We start from the raw sequence: 19,059 nt of genomic DNA, 5'->3' as shown, positions 1-19,059 counted from the left end.
TTTTGGAGGCACTTGTTCCAGTTCTCGACGGCCTTCGCTAAAAACAGCATGAACAGTCGAAAGCCCCGCCCTTCCGTGCTACAATGGAATGTCCGATCCTTACGGCCGCGGCATGCCGATCTGGTCCTAAGGCTCCTCGCAATGAACACCTCGTCAGATGTTATAGCGCTTCAAGAGAGCAATGTCAGAAAAGACGAACTGAGACTTCTTGGTTTTGTGGGCGTTCATAGTAACGCACAATGCACAGTGCCAGCATGTGGGTCTTTCCAATGCACGGACGCCACGCATCCACGAAATTTTTCAAAAGCTGCATTATACGTACGAGCTGACCTAGATTTCTCAGTTACTGACACAGGCGACATCTGGGACAAAGATTTTGAATGTATTGCTGCTGCTATAAGTCTCAGAGACACAACTACGACTGTATCAAGGATATATTTTCGACCCACCCGATCGTCAGACACCACATTACTAGAGTCTTTAGTCTCTCGGTGCGGCTTATCCTTTGTTCTGTGTGGAGACTTTAATGCTCACCATCCTCGCTGGTGTTCTCCTCCACAAGACAGTCGTGGGGTGGAGATCAATGAACTGATTATTAAACATGACCTGCAAACGCTCAATGACGGTTCACCCACATTTGTCGGCAGAGGAAAGGAGCATTCTACCATCGACCTTGCGATATCAACCAGAGATGTGTGCCTTGTCTGGTCATGTGAACTGATCCATGGGGCTCGGATCACCTACCAATTTGGTTGACTCCAGAACACACACCCAGCCGCCAGACTGCCGCCTACAGGGTGACAAAGTGGGACAAGTTCCGTCAGCTGCTTTCCGAGGTGCCATCGCACGACAAGATGTTCAAACTGGTGAGCGAGTGTTTACAACAAGCTACGGCGCGACGAATGAGGAGCATAAATAAGCCAAACCCTGATCTTAAGCGATTGAGGCTACGCGCCTGTCGACGCCGCGCCTACAGAAGGGCGCCGCGCTATAAAATGAGATCAGATTTGACGGCATAGAACCGCCTAGATGCAGCCATACGGCGACACACAAAACAACTCCGTCGAATGAGCTGGGCTGCACTGTGTAGTTTGCTGAATGCGGCAAACGGTTTTGGAAGTGTATGGCGCATACTGAAAGCTCTCCGAACCCCTGATATCTGCAGGAATCCAATAGCATCTTTGTGCATACCGACCGGACGACCTCCGCAAATTCTCGCGGAAGAATTTGCCGTTTTTTTTTGTTTCTCCTGTGTCAAGAGACAACTCTAATATGTGACCTTGACTCCCTGATAAGTCCAGATACCATAACGTTGTATAGTCGGGGATTCTATAGTCGGGGATTAGACAAAAATAAATTATACCAAATTGTCTTTTGTCGATAGATTGCATAAAGAGTGAAAATAGAAAATAAAGGGACATGCGCTTTCTTATTTTCGTTTATAGAGAATCTATAGAATACAACTAGACTAAAGGTAACGACCGCTTTCTTACTTTTGTTTCTGGGCAATATATAGAATACAGTTAAACAGAAAATAACACACGCCTTTTTTACTTTTGTTTATGGACAATCTATGCGATCTAATTAGAGAAAAAGTAACATGAAATTTTTCGACATTTATCTATACATTGTCTTTAAATTCTGTTTAGACAAAATAATAAATTTTCATAAAGTCAAACTTGTCTAGAAGAAGTCTACAGAAGCTTTATGGACTGTATAAATCCATTTTTCTTAGGGAGCGACCACTTGGCACAGCTTTGGATAATATGGTATATCAAGGGGGTGGGAAAGGGAAAAAAGGGGAAAGGGTGAAGCATACCCTAGCCTGATTGTTAGTGCAAATCAACGGAACCGCCAAGAGGGGAGAGAGGGGAGGACATAGAGCGCTGATATGCTACCGAGGACTTCTGATTTGGAGCAATTTTTGGAGCAGCAAAATTTCCGTTTTGGAGCACTTTGGAGCAGCAAAATTTTCATCTTGGAGCACTTTGGAGCAGATAATTGTGTATCTGGGAGCACTCTGGAGCAGCGAATTTTACATCCTGGAGTGCACCACAGAAGCATATTGCAATAACATTCAAGCACCGGAATATTACTATGGGGCTCTTATGAAGGCTAGAAATATTTCAATTCATTGCAAATCTCGTGGAAAAAATCATCTCAGGAGAACTCCATACTTCACTCGCTAATGAAAAAATAAGGGCTCATGCAGTTGAGTGTTCTGAATTAACCTCTTCGGCGATTATTTTCGACCCTAGCAAATAAACAGAATACCACATCAATATAATTGCACTTTATGAAATAACACTCTAAATACATCTATGTGGTTATCAGCAGACATTGTAGACAAACGCTGTGATGTACAGCAGTGCCTCAATGCCAAAGAGCCACACTGTCCCTAATGCATTCCCCTAAAAAAACTCCAAGGCGAAAGCCAGGTTCTTTTTCTTCTCGATCGACGGGTTGATCCTCCCCCTCCTTCTCTGCAAGCTATCTGCACTTCACCTGGTTTTGCGCTAGCTCCGTGATCGGCGCACCGATCACGGAAGCAGTGTAAAGCGACGATGTCGTGATGGCGTCATCACGTGACATCACGATATATGACACCATGATGACATCACAAGTTTTGACGATCTATGACGTGATGATGACGCCATCACATGATTATTTTTTGCATCAATCGATTGACGCCGCCGACGGTCAATTTTCGTGTTTGATAAAGCATCTGATGCTTTCGCATTAATATTGCGTATTGAACGTTAACAACCTGGCCTTACATACCAAACTATCCTCCACCATGTCACCTCCTTGCCATGCGCGAAACAGCTTCGCTTATCATCCACTTCCCAGAGTCAAATGGCTCCTCAACTTTTTTTAATGTTTATTGTGATAACAATTATATGGACGCTCTCCGTGGATTTTTGCCGTCGCTATTGCCGTAATTTTCTGTATAAAGACCAAATTAATAACATCACCACGCGCATTCTAGCCGCGGGTAAAAGCTCGCGAGCGCTGGCGACGAACGCGGCTGAAGCGGAGATTAAGCTAGCCGGCCGTCTGTCTCCGTCGCACGGACAGCGCATGAGATAACATCTTCCCGCGTGCGGGCCTGCCGTCGATTGCTCATCAGAGAGGAAACGCCCCGCCTGTCTTTCGTAAGGAGCATGAAAGGACGCCAGGGGAGCGGGGGGCGGGGGAGGGGACCGCATCGTTTGAAGGGCGCAGTCGCTTGCGCGCGCGCCATCTCGAGGCATCAGGAGACGACTCGTAAACGTGCTGTGCTCTCAACGCTTACTTCGTGTTTAGAGAACTCAGAGCAAAGAAAACGCTTCGTTTTTCGTTTCCTGGAGCGGCCATATTCCGTTAAACCAGTGTTTTGTTGAGTTACGCGAGATCAAATCCAAAAGAGTTAGCTCCTAGCCTTACTTCGTTTAACAATACAATTTGTTGGTATGTAACTGAGTTTTTTTACCAGTCAGCTACTGACCACCGAAAGCGAGGGGCGGACGTGTAACTTAGGGTAGCCGCTTTATTGTGGGCCGTCAGCGACGGGCCCGCTACTGACAGCTGCGTATTTGCGGCTGCTCCGACCAGGATATATGATTTTATTAATGAGATGACATTTTTAAAAAGCAAGCAAAAAATTCGAATTGGAACCCTAGCACATGAGCTCGAAAGGGCAGGGCCTTTTAGGGGGTATTTACCGCAGAGTGATTAAACTCGGACGTGCTGGTATAAGCAATTACGAAAAAGCTCTTCCGAATGAAGATCCATGTATAAAGTATATCTGAGGAAAAGTGTGAACGCGTTTCCACCGTTCGCGTGCTCTTCCATAAACGCGAAGCAAGGAAAATTCGATATTGTTCCATATATATACTGCTAGCGATGAATCCGCCGATGAATCGCCGTCGCACTTTCTCGCTACCGAGAGGCACGTCACGAGCCTCTGCGGAGAGCGCGTTTTGCTGTCGAGCCGACTTGCAGAACAGAAGCTGCGTCGGCACCGTGCATGACATCGTGGCTTATTCGGGACGCACGCGCGAGCGCTATTTATTCAGCGGAATAATTCTTGGTCCTTTGGCAGCCCCAAGATCAAGCTGCACATGTTCTGACGCGCCGGCCGTGCGATTGCCGGTGATAGACGCCCTCAAACCCGAGACTTTGGCGCAGTTTGGCGCAATTTTCGTCGATATTATCAGGATGGCGCAGTAAATACAATTTGGCGCACTTTGGCGCAGTTGGCGCAGGAGTGGAATTACTGGTGTCATCTGTGATCTGTGTCCTAAGACGTGTGTGAGGCAAGAAGGCGAGATCTCCCCAATGTTCTCACCACGTGCTTACAGGTGGTTTTCAGGGCCCTTGATGGGAACATTTAGGAATACCAGTTAACGGAGCGTACCTGCGTAACCTAAGGCGTTGATATTTAACTCCGCGGATTCAATTCAATTTCGTTATTTCAGACATATATACATTATTCACAATGTGGAGTATCTCTACGAGGTAAGGCAAAAGGAAACTCGTATGTCTCCTGTCAACACCTTCAGCCCGGGCTTACATGTCTTCACCCGAGACTTGCATGTCTGAAGAATTGCAAATGATGATTACTGAATTGGACAAGGAAAGGGGAACGCTAGTTCTGAAAATGTCATGAAGTAAACTAAAGCAGTCTCGAAAGAGATCAGCGCTTTCCGATATGTCCGCTAGGGCCCTTTCTTCTATGTGCAATGCTCATCACCACTCATTGACTTGTCGATCGCCCGCATCATCGACGGTACTGGCCGAGCGAGGTGCTACGCCTTGTGTATCGCGCAAGGGTATCTTGCCTCAGGAAGTTGGCGGCTTCGTCGGAGCAGCGAAGCCTTCTTAGTACCAGGCTAAGAGACTGTGTAGCATCTGTGCTTGTCTGTTTCGACTTTGTGTCCATCACTATTTGCGTTAATTCAACTTTCTTAAAATGGAGGAACAACTAGCCCAACACTCTGTCCTACCGGAATTCATTCATGTGATACCATGCCAAGGTTGGTGTATACAAAGTTAAGCACGTGGCCACGCGAGCACTCATATGTATGCAGATAGATAGATAGATAGATAGATAGATAGATAGATAGATAGATAGATAGATAGATAGATAGATAGATAGATAGATAGATAGATAGATAGATAGATAGATAGATAGATAGATAGATAGATAGATAGATAGACAGACAGACAGACAGACAGACATGACCCAAGTGCCCTTCGTTGGCCAAGAAATGCTTTGCGTTTTTAAAATATGGCCTTTTATGCTAAGCATTTCGGCTGGACTAATTAGTTCTGGTGAATACAATGCAACATTAAAGATCATTTTTGCAGTTTTACAGCCCAAAGCCATGATGTCATTATGAGGGACACCGCATTGGAATGCTCTGGAAATTTTAATATTCGCTATTGAAAATGCTGGGTTGGTGGATGCTGCAATTGCTCGTGGTTATGGTGCAAAGAATAGTGGATGTGGTGGAAGCTGTGGTTGTCATGACGGCTGATGATGACGAAAGTGGAAAAAATTGTGGTAGATGGTGGTGGTTGTGGCGATGAAAAACGTGTTTCGGTGGATGGTTTTGTGAACAAGCTGGATGATGGTGCCACGATGAAGTGCACGTGACATAATGTGAAATCACTGTCATTTCTAATGTTTACCTGTTGAAATTGCAGAATAATATGTTCACAGTTCAAGGAAGCCAACGGCAATCATTACGCCTTCTAGGACATTTTTTTATTCATGCGGCGTCAATAACCGCCTCAGATTTTGTAGAGCACAGCAGCCGTGAGTATTTACATTTTGCGCACGTACTTATCAGGTTTACATCCGCGATGTGCTGCTGTATTGTGATGTTTACAAGTTTAGAGGGGAGTGTCGGTGTGGACAGCGACAAAAACTGTGTTACATCACCGTGCAGTTTTCGAGAAGTAAATGAGCTCTGGCTGAGCAATTGCCCCTTCCAGCGGGTAGACCAGAAAACAGCCGCCGCTTGATCCCGCTACGCTAGAAACACAACTTTGGCAATTCATGAACACTCACTTACCTCAGCGGCATTTTAAGAGTGAAAATACATGCGAAGGTAAAATGCACAAACTTTTATCTTCGGTCTGCGTCGAGATAAGCCCCACCAAGTGCGACTTCCACCATCATGTCCTGCCACCATGATTTCCACATAAGGTTAGGCATAGCGAACCGACCGAGTCCGTCTGCCGAGTGTGTCTCATAGTGTAAATGGCTCTACAGTGTCATGCACGATGGTCCTGATGATGCAGAGCCGTTAAGATGGTAGCATACACCGTATGCTACCATCTTCCAGCACCATAATCCACCATAATGATGGATGGTGGAATCCAACATTCCACATGGTGGATAACTTTTCATTAGGGATCTGATGGTCTTTAACGGGCACCTCAATCTAAGTACGCGGGCCTCTACCGATTCCCCTCCATCGAAATGCGGCCGCTGCGACGGGGGTTCAATTCAGCGATCTTCGGGTCAGACGTCGATCACCATAACCACTAGACGACCATGGCGCGATTACCTAACACAATGTACAGGGGAGAAAAGACATGGAAAGATCTGTGTTGCATTTGAATGCGGACTTTCGAGAATGCAGAAAGGTGGACAATGGTGATGGTGGCACCGAAACTGAAAATTTTAAAAGAACCCTGGAAAGACCTGTCTTCGGTTCCTTTTTTTTATAGCAAACAAACAGGAAGCACAAGACAGAGGTACACAATAGTTAACTGGGGAGGAATTTTCAACTGCCCGCTTACTGCGTCACTTTTACCGACGTGTTCCCATGTTTAGATGCGCACAAAAACCGAAAAATGATACCGGTCATTACGCTTTAGGAATGTACATTTTCTCATTAGAGGATCAGAAGAAACTACGTAGAATTGCCCCAACTTACTAACTTCACTGCATAGGGTGACCACAACGTGATCAAGGTTCACAGAAATACGCATTTTAATAAATACCGATAAATTCCTTGAATGAGGAATTTGCTGGTAAAATAATGCGTCTGGAGCGCTCGCTCTTTGAGCATTACATTTAAAAGATAGGGAAGTGAGTGCTTCCTTTAGTGACATTTCTCATCTTAGTATTTTACGTCAATAAATGTCAAACTAAAGTTAATCTTTGCTTCATAGGGCCCAGACAAATGCACGTGACCTAAACGCAGAATCAATAATCGGAAATGCCCCGATAAAAGCAAGCATTTATTGTAATGTGGCTTATGAACTACTCCACCATTTTAGTGTGCGAGAAAGCATGCGCTTAGAGCTGATGTTTTCAGTGCTTTACGGTTCAGTATTGGTGCCTATGCTGCTCGGCGAGGATGATTATGACGACTATACAGCTGAAGATGATGCAACCTCACCTGTGCCTGCGAATAAACACACGAAGAAGCCGAAAGAAAAAGGCATAGATGGTAAGGTGTATTCAATCGAAGAGGTAAGCAAAGAATACCTATATGGTTTTTTCAATGTTGTGCTTTTTCGCTTGTGAGAACTGTATAAGCTAATATAGCTGATATTGTGTTCAAAAGCCGCAGAACACCGTAGATCTGACATTGTTATATTCGACGTGTTTGTGCTGTAGTGCCAGATATTTGGGAGCCAAACTGACTTGAAAGCCTGGACAAAGAATCTAAAAATGGGCCATAATCATCTCCCTCCTTTTTAATAAAGATGTGACATCATCGGTTGGTAGGCTGCGTTAGATCTGGCTAATCCAACATTACGAAATATATATCGAATCAATAAAGCAAGTTAGTGCGGATAGTTGGGCTTGTTGGTTGGATATACTTCAAATAACAGCGGGAATAACAACAGGACTACAGAAGAAGAGGCACAGAGCGCTGAATCTAAACAATTGCCTCAAATTGTTGAGAGTCAGCGCAGTGTGCGTCTTCTTCTGTTGTCCTGTTGTCTTTCGCAGCATTCCTTGAAGTAAAGCAACGACAGTTAAAGAAAGAAAAAAAAAGAAACGAAGACACTGTGCTCACATGCGATCCCTAGCATAAAAATAATACATTTCTTGGCAGCGGCGGCTGCATTTCGAATGGGTCGAAATGCAAAGAACACGCATTTACTGAGATTTCGGTGCACGTTAGAAATCCCCAGGTGGTCGAAATCGGCCCGGTGTCCAACTGCACCGTGCTTCATAACCTTATGGTGGTTTTGGCGCGCAAAATTTTAGCAGTCATGCTTAAGTTCATCGCATAGCAGCCACTTTATAATGACGTCCTCAACGCGTCAATGCGTAATGATGCGTCTGAAATTTCACTGTGTTTTCCATTTCGCGATGTCCCTCGTTTGATGCGGCCCAAAAAGTGTTGTGTGTAAGGTACGTTTTATCGTAAATTTCCTGGAACCACATGTAACGCTCCAAAAACGGGCATATTGGCTCACACATCAAAAACTAGGTTATCTCACTTTGAGAGCGCAGCTCTTAGGCGCCCGTCCCTGCGTTGAGCGGCACCGCCGCCGCCGTCGCCCTCGGTGGCGTAACCGAGTGAACGAGTACATGCCACAGGAATTGGGCAACCAAAGTGGGTATGAGCCAGATATGACAAACAAAATGTAGGCGAGCAAAGAAGAAGACGTGCGTTGGTCGAAACAAACATATCCTTTTTACAAACATATTTGAAATGTAAAACAATTGTATCTCAAAAATGAGGTGCCGCCCGTTTCATGGCCGATCCCCCACAGTGGGTTGCGCCAGGTTGCGAAGGTCCAACCAACCAACCAAAGGCTCTCTTTTGCCGTCGCCGTGCAGATGAAACACATCGAGAGCATCTAAAACAAGTACCAAGCCATCCACCAGGCCCTGAAAGGACCAACCATGATTCAATGGCGAATTCATACGAAAACCACTGCGTCATAGCCTAAGAAGAGTACATAACTTACCGCAAAATCAAAACGCATCCACAGCTGCGATCAGAATTCGCATTAGGCAGTATCGTAATCTTAGATGAACTTATGTTTATTCCATAGATATACAATGACACAAAAGGTGTTGAGAACAGCCGCAAATGGTATTTACAAGGCGGACGTAAAAAATTCCTGTTCAAATACACGTTCTTGGGAACGCAATGTGTAGCCGGTCCATCCATTACTTTGAATATGTTGGTCATGATTCGAATGGGCATAACTTATTTGCGATAAGCGAATAAAGTTACGGCGGTGTTCTTAAATGTGAAGAATTTGTCTGAGCGGTTATCTTGCGTCGATTGCGTGGCTACTCAAAATTTACCGCAGTAATCCGAAGCAAATTCGAATACTACAACCTATGATGGTGTTTAGCCTACGTTTATTTGACTAAGGAACATTTCGCGTAAATGACAATGCATGTGCGATGGCTTGCCATACACAATGCACGAGTTCCAACGCACGAGTTCTTTTATGCCATCCAATTTGTGCCTGTTTTTTTATTGACATAATGTAAGGGGATGTTGGCGCACGAATAAGGCGCCGGCTACTCCTTAGCTTTTGGAGTACATAGGGGCCATATACCTAGAATACATAGGGTCCATAAGCATAAATATGCATCTCCGACCAAGGCCCTTTTCCATGTTCGGTATAGACTATTTTGCGGATGGGTTTCGGTGCTGCCTTTAACAACTAAACCAACAGCGCTACGGTGGGCGTATACAGATGAAAACGGCTGGGTTGGCGCATTCGGTGTGCCCTGATCTTATCACTTCACGGGACGAGGTGCAAAAATAAGTAAACGCTTGTAACAGCCCGAAGTGGCGGCGCCCATATGTCTTACGTTCAATAGTCTATATGAGGTTGCACGTAAGCACTCAGTCCAGGTTAATGCAATAAAACTTTGAATCCGTACAACAGGCACTACTCTCGTTCACTGAAGGACTGAGTTGGTCGCGATACCTTCTTGTGAATGTTAATGAGAGCTAACTGGTTCTCATTGATATTGTGTCTAAAAAAGAAAAACGAGCCTTTAAATTCGCCCTTCTTTCCTTCTTGTAAATGATATTACCGCATATTTTCTGCTTAAACGTCCATAACGCGCTTTGCCAGAAAGCACACAGTGGCCTTCCTGAAAGAGGCTTTGCATCTGTGTGAAGTCGTAGCCTGAGGAACTTAAACACATACCACCTACGCTTATTGAATCTGGACCAACGGTGGCAACAGGATGAGTGGCGGGAATTTGTGCGTGACTACGTTGAATCCTCGAGGGCCCAATGCTCTTTCTGTGGGCACCTCTCTTTAACTTCGGGAGGCGTGCTGTTGCGAGCACTTGTCGTCGCGGATACTGTATGACCACTGAGCATATTTGAAATAGAACGAAGCAGTCATCATCTTATTCCCAGATTGTACAGCCTGTATAATACGTGCATATGTGTAACTGTGTCGGAGGCCCCTGTGACGTCTAGGAAAGCTGCAATTGTATGTCTTCAGGACTTCTCACCCTTTACGTAAGTGAAAAGGTATAAAACCAAGTCCAGGTCACTATGAATGAAAGAAAACCTGACAATTGCTCAGGAAAAGATTTATTGACGACTAGGCACCATTTTCTGTGTTTTTTCTAACGCAGTTGATTAGGCTCACAAGACTAAAGAATGACAATAAATTACCAGGTTTAAGATCTGGAATAACCATTGTGAACTTCCAGGAAGGCGAGGCCAACACTTTTTCACAATTTTATTATATATGCCTAGGAGTGATGTGTGTCCTCTAAGTGCAAGGTTAAATAACATACCGCATATGGCATCATGATAGCACGAGGAATTTCTCTGTCGAACATCTTATGACATACTGCAGTTCAGCTGGGCTGAATTCTACGTGCAGAGTTGAGTCTCGGTTAGTAAGCGCATCTCTTAAAAGTAGCTTCAAAGCGAGCTCTTTTCAAATGAACAAGCTCGATGACACTGTTTCAACGAGTCGTGGGAATAAAGTGCAAAATTCGATAGCCACAATTTCTTCCGTCACAATTGTTGCTAATACTATTGCCAAAAAAGGCTCAGCGTGAGTGACAAGATCTTACAGATCAAAACAGTTGCCAGATATCTGAGAGGAATATAGACTTAGATTCACGAAAAGGTCGCCATTTGTTCTGTGAGAGTTTGTCAACGTGTCTCTGCATCCCAGACCACAACTTGTATGCTTCCCTACATGCTCGTCGGTTACACCATAATGATGATAGCGGCGTTCAGCTCATCCGCGAGTCCCTCCGAGTAGCTGATATCCACAGTCCATACTTGTGAGCATTGATTATTTCTTCTATTTTTAGTTTTGTTTACCGTTTACAGGAATTAGTAGTCCAATTCTTTTTTTTCGCATCTTTGTTGGTGGTATTGCTAGCAGTGTATAACGTTCCTGTTCGTGCTATTGAAAACATGTATGACTGCAGCACATGCATATATATATATATATATATATATATACGACTTGTGAAAATCGGCTTCATTCATACAAGGCAATCGGCGAGTAATTCTATAGACGTCAGACTCTGCCCAGGCGGCGCTGCGAAAAACACCGCCACCAGCGCCCTCATCGCAGCCCTGGCACTAACTGGGTAGTGCAAAGAGAGCCGTCCGCAAGCGAATGTGCATAGGCCACAATATATCCCTCCTCTTTCGTTGGTGTCGAGGCGCCGTTTCCTGAAAATCAAGGACCTGGAAACCTTCTTCCGCCAATCCACGCTTCAGAAACAAAGTAAACTGATCAAAGCGAACTGCGAGTACAATGCAAAATAAGTTTTACGTATTCCCGCGCGCTGCAACTCGCAAGTACAAGCGAGCATCACACGACATCGAATGCGAGGCAAGCCCTCCGACATCCGTTCCCTGGCGCCTAAATGCGTTAACATCGGGTATATACGTAATGCCACAGCGATAAAGTACATACACGATCAATTTACTTAGCTATGCATCTTACGATCAGTGGTACAAAACTCCGTTCATCAGGGACGAATGGGCCCGGCGAATTTCGCCTTTGCAGTTGCATTCTCCGTTAATTCATCTCTGGCTTCCTGTGCATTGGATTGTTTTGTTACGCATCCTCAAATGGTCTCTTGATGGTCGTCTTCCGTTTGTGTGTACTGCAAATGGGGATACGTGCGTCCACTTTCGCGGGGTACAACCAAAGGCAAAACCGTGGCCTCCGAGATAGCTACGGCAACCGCAGAGGGCACGCGCGAAACAAACCTGTAGGTGGTCACTACCAACATTCTGCGATTTATTTGTATGACGCACGTGTTAGCTAGTTAGAACCAGAACTCCGAGCCTTCAAAATGTACGTCCGCGATGATGTGTTGAGACGACCAACTCGTCGCGGTGTGCGTATCACGCGTCTTCAGACTGCCTCTAGCTGCCCACTTCGTGTTACACGACAAGCACCGCGGTCAGAGCCTCTGCTGAGCTTCATAGTCAAGGTTACCATGGTTCTCCATCAGGGCTACGCAAAACAGCACAGCCACTTTATCACACTTTCTCATGCGACCGGCTGTGGAGAACGCGGATACTTCGCTTACCGAACACGCTCGGAGCATCCCATATCCAGCGCTCTCGCCTTTCTTCTTCGTTGAACAACTATGGAAATCGGTAAAACTGAACGTTGTTATTCCGTCTTTTACGTCCGTGGCAATTAACAACGCAACAGTGAGTCTTTTGCAGCGTTTCTTCGTAGCGTGCGGAGGGGTCCCGTCTGCTGCTGTTTTCGCCGTCGTTCTGGCGAGTGATCCAGCAAGCACTTCACGACGGTACGGTGGCGCGTCCGACTAGCGGAGAGCAATTCAGAGCTTTCGTTCTGTGTGTTAAATGCGCAAACACACGCGATATTAAGCTCAATCGTTGTTTCGCACTCGCTAGTTGCACCTGGTCCCATAGCAAACTGTGCGAGAGAGTCGGTCTATGCACTACTCAATACTTCTCCGACAGGTGGCGCCATACGTCTTGGAAACTCGAGAGTCTGACGTCTATGTCGCATTTTTTGGCTTTGAGCTAAGCGTTAGAAGGTGTTTCCACGTGTTTTTGTCAGTGTAGTAGCTGTGTGGACATCTTGGGCTTACCATGAAGGACAATTAGAGTGGCGTTTGAAGGGTAATTTATGGTCTGACGAAACGTAAGCACTCACGTTAGAGTACAGACATCAGTATTATCGAAAGGAAGTGCATTTTACGGTGCGATGATGTCAATATCATGCGCAACTTTTATTCTTTATTCATCAGATACCCCGCAGCGCCCAAAGGCGTTATAGCAGGGGGGTTACATCAATAAATGAATTACATTTTCGTTCGCACGCAAATACAACTTTGTTCATACATAAATAACTGAAATACATCTTCGTTCACACACATAATAGAAATTTGTTCCCACATAAATACATCATCGTTCAGGTTACAGTACGAGTTTACAGCATTGAATAAAATACGTCTTCATTCCCACTATGTACTTGCTTTTCAGTTAGCCTATTCCAATGTTTATTTGTTGTAGGCAAAAATAAATTGGCATACATGTTCGTTTTAGCTTAGTATTCCTGGAATTTACAACTATGATCAAAACGTTCTGAAATGTAATGAGGTTTGTGTAGGTAAATCTCTCTTAATTCCAGTTTAATTATAGTAAGTCATATAAAGAAATTTTAATCTCTGTTTATGGCGGCGGTCAGAAAGATACTCCCATCCTAGCTCAGCCTTCATTGCAGTGCAGCTCTCCCTCCTTCCGTACCGTCCCAAGACGAACCTGGCTGCACGATTTGCTCAAGAGCAGCAATGAAGGTTACCTCGGCGGGGTCCCACACGACACAACCGTATGCTAAGATAGGTCTGATACAAGTAGTGTACGCCACACGTTTTAAATTCACATGCGAACATCGCAGGTTTCTTTGAATGAAATTTAATGCTTTACCAGCTTTGGGCTATGAGTGTCCACCTGCGGCCTCCATGAACATTCAGATGATAGTAGCACACCTAGGTACTTATATGTACTATCTTGTTTCAACTGTACATTGTTCAGGTGGTACCGTGACTGAAATGGTTTTATCCTTTTAGTAAATGAAATATGTACACACATTGTTATGTTCAAATTCACTTTCCATTTGGTACACCAGCTATGAATGCGTGATAAATCTTTCTGAAGTTCTGAAGTTCAAAACAATTTCCGATCATTGTGATCGGAAATTGTTTTTCACACAACACAGTCATCCGCAAACAACCGTATAGAACATGAAATTCCTGCAGAGATATCATTAACATAATTTAAAAATAATAGCGGACCCAGAACGGAGCCCTGTGGTACCCCTGAAGTAACATCTGCGTATTCGGAGCATTTTCCATTCAGTACTACGGTTTGTCTTCTTTGAGAAAGGTGGCATTCAATCCATTTAAAAACAGTCTTATCAATGTTCAGGGTGGTAAGTTTAAACAGTAAGAGTGAATGTGACACCGTGTCAAAGGCTTTCCGAAAATCCAGGAACACACCGTCAACCTGTCCTACAGTATCTACGCCCGTTATTACATCGTGATAAAATTCTACTAATTGTGTTCCTCCGGGCTCCAGCAACACTTGAATATATCTTGCTAAATCACAGGCATACAGATGTAGTGTTCATTAGGCTGCTATAAAATCGGGGCCAACACTGCAACCACAATGGTTGTTGCACCGACATTACGCCTGCATGGCGTCTTTTTCCAAAGCAGTGTAAAAACGTGGCGTGGGTCTTTGATAGTATACCTGACTACCACGCAGAATGCTTGGTTTCGAATCATGCTGGGATCTCAATTCTTAAATGCGAAGCATTTCTTAGCGAACTTCTGCGACATTGAGCGTATCTATCTATCTATCTATCTATCTATCTATCTATCTATCTATCTATCTATCTATCTATCTATCTATCTATCTATCTATCTATCTATCTATCTATCTATCTATCTATCTATCTATCTATCTATCTATCTATCTAGCCACCTACGACTTTGTGCTCTCCTGGCCGTTTCGTTAATTCGATGTATACTAAAATTCGTATGGCGTAACATGACCGTATTACGAACATGAATGACAGGTCATAACATGAAAATCTTGACACGCATGTCATGAAAAGCATGATTTACTTTCCACGGCCTTGCAGCTTTTGCGGCCGTTCCGTTAATTTCACATATACCAGAATCGGTATGGCGTGACAAGAGTTCATCACGAACATAAGACAGGTCCTAACGTGCAAATCATGAGACGCATGTCATGTGCAGCATGATTTACATGACATGGTCTCGGGGCGCTAGCGGCCGTTTAAATGAGTGGATATATACGAAAACTGGTATGACGAGACATTTCTGTATCACGAACACAATTGGCACGTGGTTACATAAAAATCTCGACATGCGTGTCATGTACGACATGATTTACATGCCATGCTCATGGCTTCCTCGCGGCCGTTTCGCTAGATTGATCTACACCAAAAGTGGTATTGCGTGATGTGACTGTATGAAGAACATAAATAACAGGTGGTAACATGAAAAGCATGACATGCATGTCATATATGTTATGATTTACATGCCATGCTCATGGTGCATTCGCGGCCGTTTCGCTAGCATGATATAAATCAAAATTGACATTGCGCGACGCGACTGCACGACGAACTTAAATGATAGGTGATAACATGAAAATCAAGATATGCAAGTCATGTACGACAAGATTTGCATGCCACGCTCATGGTGCATTCGTGGCTGTTTCGCTAGCTTGATATACACCAAAATTGGTATTGCGCCATGTGACTGTATGAAGAACATGAATAACAGGTTGTAACATGAAAACCATGACATGCATGTCATGTATTTCATGATTTAAATGCCATGCTCATGGTGCATTCGTGGCCGTTTCGCTAGCTTGATATAAACCAAAATCGGTATTGCGCGACGCGACTGTATGACGAACGTAAATGAGAGGTGGTAGCGTGAAAATCATGACAGGCAAGTCAAGTACGACATGATTTACATGCCACGCTCAAGGTGCCCTCGCGCCAGTTTCCCTAGATTGATATACACCAAAAATAGTATTACGCCATGTGACACTATGAAGAGCGTGAATAACAGTTGGTGACATGAAAACCATGACATGCATGTCATGATTTACATGTCACGCCCATGGTACATTCGAGGTCGTTTCGCTTGCTTGATATACACCAAAATTGGTACTGCGCGACGCAGCTGTACGACGAACGTGAGCGGTGGTTTCTTGAAAATCATGACATGCATGACATGTACGACGTGATTTACATGTCACGCTCATGGCGCACTCGCGGCGTTTTCGCGCACTTGATGCACATCAACATTCGTATTGCGCGATGTGACTGTATGGCGAACATAAGTGACAGGTGAAAACAAAAAAAACATACTATGCATGTCATGTATGGCATGGTTTACATGCCACATTCATGGCGCACTCGCGGCCATTTGGCTCTGATATATACCAAAATTGGTATTGCGCGATGTGACGGTATGACGAACATAAATGGCAGGTCCTAACATGCGAATCATGTTATATGCATGCCATGTACGGTATGATTTTCATGACACTGTCATGGTGCGCTTCCGGCCGTTTTGTTAACTGGATATATACAAAAAAAATGTATGGCATGACACGAGTGCAGGATGAACATAAATGACAGGTCATGCTTTTTATATACCAGAATGTACGTTTCTTAAGCGTGGCATATACCAGATTGTGCATGCATGCGCGCATGGCAAAGATGGGATATATGGTGAACTAGATGCCATGGCATGAATCATTTCATTTGGATCAATGAAAAACAAGGCGATGTATGCAGCTCTTTGCAAGCTGCTTCGCATTACATCGATTCCCGCAGTGCGTGGGATCTGCCGGATTTTATTAATTGCATTCGTCGTCACATCGCTGCCGAGGGTATGGTATGATGAACTTTATTCGGGGCCTGAAGGGCAACCCTTAGATTGAAGCAAGCGGCTCCCACATCGGGACAGTAAGGTTTAACCTCACCGCCGTATCGTGGACCTTCTGCACGGCATGTACTTGATCTGAAAGAGCTTGCCTGTCGTATTCGGGTATGTACCACATGTGTCTGAAGGAAAGGGTTTGACGGCGTAGGCGACGGGATTGTTATGTCATTCATGTCATGACCAAACAGTGATATTCGTCGAACCCTCTTACCCGCATATACCCATTTTGGTCTACACCAAGTTAAGGAGGCGATCACGACAGCCAGGCGTAGGTGGCTAAATAGACAGATAGATACGCTCAAAGTGACTTTGGTTCGCTAAGAAATGCTTGGCATTTATAAATGTGTTCTCTTAGAATATGAATTCCTTTATTCTGTTTCCTAGCTTCCTTTTGCTGCTAAACATCTCGTCATCACAGGTCGGGGAGTCAGAGCGATAGCTCAACTTTTCCAACTACAAACCAAGAAAACGCCTAGTTCCGCTAATCTGAGCTTCAATCTCAGCCAAGGTCAATGCCGGTGAAAGAGCTTCAGCAACAGGCTAGCGCGGGGCGCTCGCGAAAACGAACAGTGGGTTATTGTCACTCTTTCGTGCCTCCACCACTGGATGTGCTTGCTGCACCGAAGAACAATGTACATACTGTTGGGAAGCTAAGAAAACGACGGATCGTGTTCTGATCGAACACGGAGATATCCACCCAGGTGTTTGTATGGGCACGAGCCTACATGAAGCCTTGGGTTTGAGGGACAACAATGGAAAGCTGAACACGCCCGCGATAGAAATGCGTAATAGATGGTGAGGGTATTGGTGGTAGAAAACTATGGAATAAGGACAGAAATAAATAGTGTCTTGTGTCCTCTTCCTTGTGCTCCGTCTCGTTCGCGCTGAAAAGTTTTCAAAATGCATCAGTTCCAACTCGCCCACCTCTCTACTTTACTGCAAATAGTGGGAAAAATAAGGTCATTCTGCCGTAAATGGCAGAAGGCATGGCTGTGAATTTTTTTATGGTAAGATCGAATTAATCGATTAAGACAAGGCATTAGGCCAACTTAAAAAAAACCTTTCCTGTTCTTTTTATCGTGCCTGTGGGCGCACGTCACTGCCCCGTTGTATAGGGGACGCTCACAGCCTCCATTCAACCATCCATCCATTCACTGCGCGCTCGCGCCGGGAGCGCCTACGGCGCCTACAAGCGTCTGTGTGTTCTCTTGTGGTGCACCACGTTGGCGCCCTTCTCGTGGCGAGTAGTCCAAGCGTGTGAACTTGACGTCCTTTCCTAAACCATGACATGCAATAAGGTTAAATACCTGATAACCAATGGGCTCGTCCATCTTAAAGGAAGCACAACAGAGCTATCGCTCGACAAACTTTATTTAGCAGCGTTCAACAACAGCTTTTCTTTTGTATTCAGTTGCCTGCATAAGTACCAAATTTTTATCAAAACGGTTCTATCATTTACGAGACTATATATCTTCATTAGAGCGTGCCTATAATATACAGCGATGATCACTACCATATTAATCAATGTCCACTGTTCATTGCAATTCTGCTCCGCGATCGGGTGTTTAAAGAGTAACATCTAAGCATACGTTCTAGGACGGTCCTAGGAAAGATTGTTGACATATTATTGGTGGTGCATAAATTATGGCGATTCATATTTCTTTCTACATTTTCTGGAGAATCGCAGTATGTTCCAGCCCGATAAATGTCACGGGGTCGTGACGTCGACGAAGGCAGCAGTCGGCGTGTCCAAGATGAAATTTTCTTTGCCGAACTTGTGGCCGGGAAACGGAAAGGCGAACTACAGCAATACACACTGTGCACTGATAGCGGCGAACAGAGCATCGGCCGTCGATAAAGTGCACCGCGGCAAGGCGTGTCGGCATTTATACATGCGGCACCAAACATTCGAGCCTTATCGCTGGTGGCCGCGTTAGTTCGAGATTGAACTCAGCTGTTTGCGTTTGCGCGCTCAAGCCTAACAGACGATCCTAAAATAATCTCTTGTGTTCCCAGATATTCCGGCGCGGTTTGCGCAAGGCAGCAGCTACACGTGCAATGGGCCGGTAGCATAAAACATAGAAAGAAAGGAGCGTGTGTAC

General features: G+C 44.8%; 1 pseudogene; it reads left to right on the top strand.

Moving 5' to 3' along the window:
• Positions 1 to 7,284: 7,284 nt before the first annotated feature.
• The window catches only part of LOC119373950 (uncharacterized), a 72,640-nt pseudogene continuing 60,865 nt past the window's right edge, over positions 7,285 to 19,059 (top strand).

Source organism: Rhipicephalus sanguineus, chromosome 11, assembly GCF_013339695.2.
Source record: "Rhipicephalus sanguineus isolate Rsan-2018 chromosome 11, BIME_Rsan_1.4, whole genome shotgun sequence".
Classification (NCBI taxonomy): domain Eukaryota; kingdom Metazoa; phylum Arthropoda; class Arachnida; order Ixodida; family Ixodidae; genus Rhipicephalus; species Rhipicephalus sanguineus.
The sequence above is the reverse complement of the archived record's forward strand: the minus strand, read 5'-3'. Positions and strand labels throughout refer to the sequence as shown.